General features: G+C 55.0%; 1 protein-coding gene across 1 annotated transcript in view; it reads right to left on the reverse strand.

Annotated features, from left to right (window-relative positions):
- ACTN4 (actinin alpha 4) overlaps positions 1–8,459 on the reverse strand; it is an 89,090-nt gene that overhangs the window by 31,359 nt on the left and 49,272 nt on the right. The window lies entirely within an intron of this gene.

An 8,459-nucleotide genomic window follows, 5' to 3' on the forward strand; every position in this document is an offset into this window, starting at 1 on the left:
ACAACCTCCACCTCCTGGGTTCAAGCGATTCTCATGCCTCAGCCTCCTGAGTAGCTGGGAATACAAGCGTATGCCAACACGCCCAGTTAATTTTTGTATTTTTAGTAGAGATGGGGTTTTACCATGTTGGCCAGGCTGGTCTTGAACTCCTGGCCTCAAGTGATCCACCCGCCTCAGCCTCCCAAAGTGCTGGGATTACAGGCATGAACCACCGCACCCAGTTCCTATTTTTAAGACTCAGTGCAGCTTGGAGGAGGCTGGAAGGCAAGTGGGAGGCAGGCCCCCCTCACCAGGGTTAGGCAGCCGCATCTAAGGAAAATGTTTCGGAGGACCAACTGGAAGGGAAGGAGGGTACTAAACAAGAAGTCTAAGTCCCTGGTCCTAACAGACCAACGATGCTGACAGGGCATAGGTACACCCAAGCACGGGGCATGTAGCCTGCTGGTGGTGCCCAGCTACTCAGCCCCCTGCAAGCTGGGGCATGCTCATAGACATTAGGGCCACAGAAGATCTCAGATCAGTTAACATCAACACGCCCAGGCGCCTTCAGGGAAACCAGCCTACGCACCCTCCTGCAACAGGGCCTGGGAAAAACCCCAAGTGTCTGCTTCTTATAGGAACCCCTATACCCCACCCTCTCCATCTGCAGGGGACAGTGCAGAAGTGGGCAGACAGCCAGGGACACACAAGAGCACATTCCACGCCCCGGGTGCAGGCGGAGGCCATGCGGAACACAAGGGGCTTCCAAGGAGGATCTGGCCAAGCACCATGTGTTTTGACAACTGTCGCCAGCCCTGCTCATTCAGGGAGACCCGACATAAAGCCCCTCGCAGACAAAGCAGCTGCCTAATTAACATGCCGTACCACAGTGTGGACCCAGCATGGGGCTTCCTTCCAAATCCGAACGGGGGCAAGTGTGGACAGCTAGACCACCCCTGCCCCACCTCTCGCCATGGAGAATTCCTCTACCTGGGAGACAGAGAGCCCCTCCTGGTGGCACGACGCTGTTCCTCCACTAAAGATACCTCTGCTGCGCCATGTAGCCAGCCCTGGGCACCCCTCAAAAGTCAGGCCACATGCTGTGCCTGGACGGTACCTGCACCATGGCCTCCCTGACCCGGGTTTGCCTCGGATGGCTCCTCCCTGCAGACCGCATCACACCCTTGCTCTCGGGTCTCTAACAGTTCTTGTCTCCCACCCTCCCATGGCTATGAGCTCCTCGAGGGGAGAGGCCCCATAGTAGGTTCTCATTAAGGAGCGCACTAACTCACCTTCCCAGCCTCCCCCATACAATGCTGAATTCAGAGAGCCTAGAGCGGGAACCCTGCTTACACCACTCATGCGGACATGCCACCCAACCTTCCTAACTTCCATTTCCTCCTCTGCAACGTGGGGATGAAGATCCCACCTAGGCCACGGGCAGTGTGAGGACTCAAGGTGGCCGTGCCTGTAGCGTGCATGGCAGTGATCAGGAAGTGGCAGCTCTCTGGATGGCCCTGTGCCTCCCAGAGTCTCCTCCCTCCCTGCCCTGGTCTCAGGAGTCCTGCCCACCCCTTCCACAGCATGCCTGCTCTGTCCCCTGCCCGCCTTCAGCACCACGCAGCCCTTGGCATCTCTCCCGTAGCATCCCCCAGTCACTTTTAGTCTTACTGGATGTTCTATGCACATGAGCTCTCTTTCCTACCATGTGTGAGCTCCAGGGGGTAGGAAGTATGGCGCCTGCGCCTTTACAGCCCCAGAGCACTGCCAGCCTTGATGGCGGGCAGCAAGCAGGTGTGGAGGCCAGCAGCCCTGCGAAGCAGAGGGCAGCAGCAAATGGGCTGGGAAGGAAGTGGCCATGGATGGTAGGCCTCTACTCTCACCTGTGCCTGACAGCAGACACTGCTGGGCAGCAAAGTAGCCAAGACACATCCCACAGCCTGAGGACACAAGAGGGCTGTTCCCTGAGGCCAAGGCCCCGTGCTCTGGTGTTGCCAGGCCCAGACCTAGGCACCTGGGCTGCAGGGAGGGCCAGGCACGTGTGCAAACAGCACCCCTCACAGCCTCAGCCTGTGTAGGCTGCTCCTGCAGGCTCTGTAGGGGCACAGACCTGGGTTTGGGTTTGAATGCCAGCCCCTTGGCTTACTCATTCCATGTTTCCAACCAAATGACTTTACCTACTTAAGTCTGTTTCCTTCCCTGTAAGATGGATTTATCAGAATCTACCTCCTGCAGTATGCTCTAAGAATTAAACAGGGAAAATACATTTAAAGCATCTGACAGGCTCCTTGGCATAAATTAAGAGCCAGATGAATCACACGCATGTGTGTGCATGTACACACACGCACAAGCACGCGCTGAGATCCAGTCTCTTCTCTGCAAAGGCCCTCTGACCACCCACTGGTATGTAGGGAAAATGGGATGGCAGGAGACCCTCTGCGGATGGCCCCACCCCACCCTGTGGAGGCTGTGAACAAACCTCGCCGCTTGGGTTCTGGCCACCTGTCCTCAGAGGGACTGCTGCACTACCCGCCCTCCATACACACACTCCACCTGTGCTCTTCTTCTCTGGGTAGCAAACAAGAGCTCTGGCTTGGGTGTCACACAGGTGTGGATTCACAGCTTGCCTCCGCCACTGAGGCCTCAGGCAAGCGATAAGCCTCAGTTTCCTCACTCATAAACGGGACCATAACTGAGAGGTTAAGATAGGGATTAAACACAAGGACGCATGTCAATCACTCAGTGATGTGTTAAACAAGTGTCAAAGGAAAGTCCACTCTGAAATCAACGGTAACTCTTCCGTATGCTCTGTCTTCCTGATTGACGCAGGCAAAGCCCCAAGCACAGGGGCTCAGGGAGGACAACCACTCGCCTGGCCTGGATGATACAGAACAGAACTCCCGCTCAGATCCGGAAATGACACAGGCTTGGTGAACCCCACTGATGTGCTCCTATCCTCACCCCATGTCTTGCTTTGCCCTGTTTTGTCCTCCTGGAAGATGAGGGGCATCTATTGACGTCAGAGGTTCACAAAGCCCTTAGCTCTGGTGAGGAGAGAGCCTGCACTCACAAGGCCAACCCTAGGGACAGGTCGACCACGACGACCACTTCTCCATGCGGAGAGACTGGTGAGTAGGAGCTGGAGTTCGAACGGGACTTAAAAAATTCATCGCTTTTTCTACTTGGTTACAAAAATAACACTCTGCTTCCATCCTTCCTCTCCCTACCCGGTTTAGACTATGCTGCGTGGGGTGGATGGTGTGGAGAGGTGGTTTCTATAGATGGAGGCCCTATGCGCCCACCATGCCGCCCTCCACCATGCAGAACTCTCAGAATGTGGGCAGCCGACTTCATGATGCCCCAGGCCACCATGGGTCCGCACATATTCATTCCCTGGACAAGCATGTGCTGGGGGTCAGCAGAGGGCCAGGCCCTGTGCTGAATCCATAACAGTGAACAAAAGTGGACACTCTCATGAGGCTCCAGGTCTGATCGCATTAATCAAGCAATCAGTTCACTCCAGAAATAACGCCCTTAGGAAAAGCGGTAATAATAACAGCAATAACCGCAGCAGACACTTCCATAGAGTCTACCAGGGGCAGGCACTGCTCCAGGCACTTGGTCACTTGCTAATTCTCTCACCGTCGTAATCATCTCTAGAGGGAGGTGCTAGTACAACCTCCATTTTACAGATGAGGAAAAGGAGGGCCTGAGAGGTGAAGTGGCTTGCTCCCATCAGCCACGCACTAGAAAGTTACAGAGCTGGGTTTAAAGCCAGGTGCTGGGCTCCTGGGGCCATGGGGTGTTCTGCCAAGTTTGTGTCCCCTCCCCTGTGATGGGAGCTGAAGAGTGCGGTCAGCATGGTGGCGGGGGGGGGCATCAAGCGAGTGGCGAGGCAGACACAGAAAGGTGTCCCTGAAGAGGTCTTTCTCAAACTCTGCGCTTAAGGATGAGGAGTTAATAAGACAAAAATGAGGAAGACCTTCCAGATACTGTGAAGAGCACGTGCCAAAGCCCTCCTGCAGAAGGGACAGAGCCCGCTCCGAGAAGGAAGGGAATGAAGGAGTGAGGCTGGCACACTGGCCTCACAAGACCGTTAAACGGTCATGCTGTCCCTGCCATGTGCAGAAAGAGCCGAAGGGGACAACGGTCAACGTGTGATGGCCAGGAATAAAGCAGGGTGAAGAGCCCCTGAGAGAAACTCCTCCCTCCCCTGGCAGGAAGAGGAAGGCAGAGGTGCCCTGCTGGCATGCCGAGGGAGAAATGCAAACTCAAGGTTTCTACTTCATTTGGGAGGAACCACAGCTGCCAGCCCTTTGTGGGAGGAGGGAAAGGCAAAAAGCACTGAGCTCTCCTGGGCTCCGTCATCGCGGTCATCTTCCAGGGGCAGCAGCGATTCTGACCGTCCAGAACGTGGCAGTGGCCATGCCCTCAGGACTGCACCTAAGAGGCAGGCACCTGCCTCACAAATACTGACTTGGAGCCCTATTATGTACTGGACATGCGAGGAAGCAAAACAGTTATTTACATCCTGGCCAGCCAAGCGTGGTGGCGCATACCTATAATCCCAGCACTTCAGGAGGCCGAGACGGGAGGACTGCTTTAGCCCAGGAGTTCGAGACCAGCCTAGGCAACATGGCAAAACCCCATCACTACAAAACTACAAAAATTAGCCAGGCATGGTACTGCGCAACTGTAGTCCCAGCTACTCGAGAGGCTGAGGTGGGAAGACGGCTTGAGCCTGGGAGGCAGAGGTTGCAGTGAGCTGAGATCGTATCAGTGCACTCCAGCCTGGGTGACAGAGCCAGACCCTGTCTCAACCCACCCCCCACCAAAATTACATTCAGCATTGGGATGTGGGGGGACATGACATATTAAAGGTAATTATGCTATAACAGCTAATTGCTAGTTCTTACTATTTACACATTAGCAACTCTTTAAAACCTCCAACCCCATGATCACAGGAGATATTATCTCCATTTGATGAGGAAACTGAGGCAGGGAGAAGTTCAGTGACTTGCTTAATGTCACACAGACACAGATGATACATACAAACACAGGGTGGGCATTCATTCCACAATGTCTGCGTAGAATGGGAGGCGCTGGCCAGTGAGGGAGAGACAGCAGAGTCAGGTCAAGAAGCCTCCAGCCAGGGCCAGGCACAGTGGCTCGCACCTGTAATCCCAACACTTTGGGAGGCCGAGGCAGGCGGATAACCTGAGATCAGGAATTCAAGACCAGCCTGGCCAACATGGTGAAACCTCATCCTACTAAAAATACAAAAATTAGCCAGATGTGGTGGCGGGCTCCTGTAATCCCAGCTACTCCAGAAGCTGAGACAGGAGAATAGCTTGAACCTGGGAGGTGGAGGTTGCAGTGAGCAGAGATCGCGCCACTGCACTCCAGCCTGGGAGACAGAGTAAGACTCCGTTTCAAAAAAAAAAAAAAAAAGTCCCCACCCAGCCCAGCCTTGGTCCCAGAGCTAGAGGTGAACTCAGAGAGCAAGGCAGGCAGGGAGGCAGGCAGGCAGGCAGGTAGAGCGACACCCGAGCAGCTCGCCTGCTTCTCAAAAGGTGGCCCCGCTGCTCCCAGTCTGTCCCTGGCCCTCCTGTGAAGGGAGTCTGCATCTAGCCCTTGACCTATCTAGGGAGGAAGGATGTGGACTCATCTGTCTTTGAGAACACATGTGAACCAAACCACAGAGAGGAGGCTTCAGAGCTTGCCCCTGCATGTGGGCACCCTATTAAAGAGGCTTCTCTGGTTGCTAAAATAGCACAGGGTGTGACTGGGGGGAAGGAGGGTGGAAGAACAGAGAAAGGCAAGCTTGTCAGTTGAGTTGGGCTCCACGGTCACCCCTCCGTGTGCCAAGGCCCATGGTGACCCCGCTAAGGCAGGCTTCAGGGAGCCCCAAGAGCAGTTTCTGCTTTGTCACTGTGGGCTGCAGGAGGGAGATGGAGACCTAGCATCTCTGGTCATAAAGTCCTTCCTGCGTCACAGGGACCCCTCCCAGTCGCCAGGATGTGGGGCGGTAGGTGAATGAATGATGGATATTGTTCAGGAGGTGACCTAAGCACCCAGGAATGTGGCAGCAGTGGGCTTTAATGAGCCATTCATCAATGAATCCCTCCCACAACCAGAAGAGGCAAAGCCCTCTCTACTCTGGGGCACTGATTAAGAAACAAACATTCGGCAGACACAGGGCAACCGAGTGGTTCCAGTAGGCAGAGCGATGGTGAATGGAGGGAAGAAAGGGCCCTGGTGGGATGAGGCTGACCCAGCTGAACAAACTCGCCTTCTCTTTTCTTCCTGCCTTCCTGTTACAAAACATGTTCTCAGAGCTGAAGGGGGTGGAGGGAAATGGCTGTTGGAAGCTGGAATTCCACTAAGCCCAGAATAAAAAGAGTCTCTTGCAAAGTCGCTTTGAGTCTAGAAACAGGCTCGAGAGATCCATCGGGAGGGGCGAGCATGCCGGCTCTACACCGTGTAGCACAGGATCCAGACCGGATCGCAGGCTTCACTCTCCCCACCCACCAGGTTGATGCTCACATGTGGATTCCACGGACCCTGCACTTGACAAGATTTTAGAAAAAACCATTTGCTGCCTCACACCACAACACTCTTCTGCCGTGTACACCGCCCACCCGCCTAGCAGGGTATCACAGGCCAACAGGCTGACCTACAAGGACCAACCTGCATGCATTTTCCCTAGGCTCGGGGTTGACGGCAACTGGCCACAGCCAGCCCCACCCCCAGGTACCTGGAGGCCAGACGGAGCTCCCTAGCACCCTGGGAGTTTTCAAACCTTGGCTCTGAAATACCGTGTAGGGTTTGTCGCTCCGCTGGGGCATCAGCTGCTTTGAGGGGGAGGGCGCCGTCCCACCTCCTGAACTCCCACCTTGCCTGCTGTGGCCTCTGACGCTGCCCATGGTTCCTGCTTCCACGGGTCCTCGGGAAGGGTGTCCGGGGCTTGGACACAGGGGAGGGACAGCTATTTATTCCTGGGTAGGCACCCAGCCTTCTTATCACCCATCTGGCAGGCTGTTGCCAGACCTCAGGCAAGGCCTAGCCCCACTGGGGCATCTTTTCAGTTCCTGAAAGCAGAAACGGCTCCCTGGCCCACGGGCTTCATCACCAACTATAAAGGCGCTTTCAGGGCCAGACGGCTAAGCCTTCTGGAATCTGGGTTACCAGTTGCACAGGCAGACGTGCTCACCCTGGCAAGGGGGCCTGTGGAGCCTCTGGCCTGTCTATAAGAGTGCACACCTGAGCACTTTTTGAAGACCCACTGCCACCAGATTCTGAAGGAGATAAAAGCCAGGGAGCAGGCTGAAAGAACAGAAAACGAGCAGGTCACGATAACATGGCCACAAATTAGATGGGTGCAGCAACTAATGCATGGGACGCAGACAGCCCCACCTGGCCAGGCAATCAGGGCTGGTGCTGCCGCAGTTCAGCAACACACGGGGCTGCCCGTCCAGGACCCAGCCCCGGCCGGGGGCAAAGCAAGTGCACTGTGTGTGCCTGTTACATGACGACATAACCTAATTTGAAAGCAATTACAGTGAAATATGGAATGCATCTTATGTCCTGGCCTGAAGTTGCCTTATTCGGAGTTTTCTCAGTCTACATGAAAAAGCTCTGACTTCGCAGTTGGAGAAGAGGTATAAATACCGCTGATTGGGGTAGCAAGCATTCCAAAGGTCCTGCGTGTCCACCCAGAAACCAGCTCTTTACACCCGGCCCCCTCCCTGCAGCCAGTGTTCCAGTCTTGACCAATCCCCTTTGAGGTGCCAGAAAGCGTGTGTGTTGCTGCTGCAAAGGATAGATTTGTTTTTTTGAGACAGAGTCTTGCTCTGTCGCCAGGTTGGAGTGCAGTGGCATGATCTCGGCTCACTGCAGCCTCCACCTCCTGGGTTCAAGGGATTCTCCTGCCTCAGCCTCCCGAGTAGCTGGGATTACAGGCACCCACCATCACACCCGGCTTATTTTTATATTTTCAGTAGAGACGGGTTTCCGCCATGTTGGCCAGGCTGGTCTCGAACTCCTGATCTCAGGTGATCCATCCACCTAGGCCTCCCAAAGTGCTGGGATTACAGGCATGAGCCACTGCTCCAGGCCAAAGAATGGATTTTGGAGTGCTGTCTCCTCATGGGAAATACCAGTCTAAGACTTTCCTCTAGCTCTTTCTTTTTTTTCTTTTTTGAGACGGAGTCGGGCTCTGTCGCCCAGGCTGGAGTGCAGTGGCCGGATCTTGGCTCACTGCAAGCTCCGCCTCCTGGGTTTACGCCATTCTCCTGCCTCAGCCTCCCCAGTAGCTGGGAATACAGGCGCCCGCCACCTCGCCCGGCTAGTTTTTTTGTATTTTTTAGTAGAGACGGGGTTTCACGGGGTTAGCCAGGATAGTCTCGATCTCCTGACCTCGTGATCCGCCCATCTCGGCCTCCCAAAGTGCTGGGATTACAGGCTTGAGCCACCGCGCC

The sequence above is a fragment of the Piliocolobus tephrosceles genome, chromosome 21, assembly GCF_002776525.5.
Source record: "Piliocolobus tephrosceles isolate RC106 chromosome 21, ASM277652v3, whole genome shotgun sequence".
In the NCBI taxonomy this organism is placed as follows: Eukaryota; Metazoa; Chordata; class Mammalia; order Primates; family Cercopithecidae; genus Piliocolobus; species Piliocolobus tephrosceles.